Consider the following 2,337-nt stretch of genomic DNA (forward strand, 5'->3'; position numbering starts at 1 on the left):
TGATGATATATTTCTTAACTTGCAATCCATATTGAGAAAATGCTACACGAAATTTATTGCCTAAGTATAACTCTAGCTATCAGTACTTTAATATCAGTTAATTAGGTAATGTTGATCATGTGAACGGGGCATGTAATTCTGCAGTCTACAATGTATCTAGAACTCGTATAGGGTAACTCATGTATGTACATTTATCTTTTGATTTAGTTTTACGTTGAAACTTGTATTAAATAATACAGCAAAAAAAAAACATTATCTTACTACGTCATTGTTTAGCTCCCTCACACAGGATATGTCGTGACTTCATTTTATTGTCCTCTCAGTGCTTCAAACATTATACTCAGAAATGGAGAAGTCCTTGGGTGATAACATGACCTAATGAAGTCCACTACGTTTATTAAAATCCACACAAAAGTATGATTATCTTATGAAGAGAAAAACAACTATTTCCCCAACTATTTATTAATATGCCCCGCTTAGAGGAGGGGGTATATTGCTTCGCATATGTGGGTAGGTCCGTCGGTTGGTCCTTAGGTAGTCCAAAGCTTGTCTTAGTGATTACTCGACAATTCCTCAAAGAATGGTCATCAAACTTGACATGAAGGTTGGGCCTGGCCAGTAGATGATCCCTAGTAATTTTAGGGGTCAAAGTCACAGGGGTTTTTCTGGTAAAAAGGTTGTCAAAGCTTGTCCGAGTGAAAACAATGCCTAGACCTATGGTTATCAAAGTTGACATGGTGGCTGGGCCTGACCAGTAGATGAACCCAATTGATTTAAGGAGTCGTCGGGTCAAAGGTCAAGGTAACAGTGACCTTAAATGCTAAAAGGTTGTCCAAGGGATAACACGACAATGCCTGCACCCAGGGCCCTCAAACTTGACTTTGTAGTTTGGGCCTGACCAGTAGGTGACCCCTATTGATTTAAGGGGTCAAAGGTCAAGGTCACAGTGACCTTGAACGCAAAAAGTTTGAATGTGTGATAACACGACAATGCCTGCACCCATGGCCCTCAAACTTGACATTTAGGTAACAGGAGACCAGTTGATGACTGCTATGGATTTTAAGGTCAGAGGTCAAGGTCATAACTCTTATTCATCATTAAAATTTACATCGTATTTATTTATTCCCTGCTGCTAAGAGGATACATTTTATCTGCAAATAACAGTCATCATCTGAAAATGATTAAAAAACTACCTACTATCTTCACACTTTGAATGGTCATAATATTTTTTTGAGGCAAGCAAATTGGGGAGTACAGTCATGTAATTGGGATTTTAATAATTTCTAGTCCGAAGTGGTGCATTTTGAACGTATTATATAACCTTTTTCTCCAATATAAACATACAAAGTCCCCCCCCATCCGCTAACGTTTGATGAACAGTTGATACAGGCTTATTCATCACCGCAGCGGTCTATTCAATTGCTGTTGTATAGTGCAATGACCGTGATAGAGAGCTATACATGTAGCTTCGTCATATCATCATGATTAAGAAAACAATTATTCTTAATTCTTAGACAATCATCAACTTTAACAATGATTTATAACTATACTACATCAATACCAAGTAATCATCAATGTTTACATAAAGTTATCTGGGTTTAAAGATAGAGTTATCTGGGTTTAAAGCCAGTGTATTTTACAGTAGCTATTTATAATACAGTGGCTAAGATCGCTGGTCTATTTATAGCCGGAAAGAGTAAGTAAAGTCTAGATATTCTGTCTATTTCTAGTACTGTTTAAAATTTAATGTAGTACAAATTTATATGGTATAAAAGATAAATACGCAATCCATTGATAAAACCGAAGGATACTTGTAAATATTCTCTGGTATATTTACTATGCTGATCAAGCAGCCTCTAAATCAATATTCAGTACAAGGCAGGTAGTCAAACTTGGTATTGTGAGAGGAGTATATAGCCCAGGGCAAACCCTGCTCAAGCATACTTACCTGGTACAGGGGATACCGTGATCATGAAGGCGGTTCCCCCAGGAAGAGGCCCTCCCATTGCACTTCGGTTGGGCTGACGCCTGCGATAGCCACAAATGTTGGTTACTCGGGTACGTAATTTATTGGTGTGGGGACTGCGTTCGCGCTGTCCCTGAATAAACAAACAATAGCACATCTCTTGGTATATGGACCACGAGAGTATTCATACAGTCTCCTTAGTACATAGTAACCACTTAAAATTGTAAATTTAATAATTATAGAGTACTAATATTTATTTTTAATGAAAAGATAATTTTAATATATATGTAAGTATTTTCATTACACATTACTATAAGCACAGCTCAGTATAGTCAAGAAATGGAAAAATGAAGATGTGAATATTGTCAACT

At 37.0% G+C, this 2,337-nt stretch overlaps 1 non-coding gene across 1 annotated transcript; it reads left to right on the forward strand.

Moving 5' to 3' along the window:
• Nucleotides 1-1,940: 1,940 nt before the first annotated feature.
• Nucleotides 1,941-2,102, forward strand: LOC128212620 (U1 spliceosomal RNA). Its single transcript, XR_008257540.1, has one exon. It is a non-coding gene; the product is annotated as a U1 spliceosomal RNA (small nuclear RNA).
• Nucleotides 2,103-2,337: the final 235 nt, after the last annotated feature.

The sequence above is a fragment of the Mya arenaria genome, chromosome 12 (assembly GCF_026914265.1).
Source record: "Mya arenaria isolate MELC-2E11 chromosome 12, ASM2691426v1".
Classification (NCBI taxonomy): domain Eukaryota; kingdom Metazoa; phylum Mollusca; class Bivalvia; order Myida; family Myidae; genus Mya; species Mya arenaria.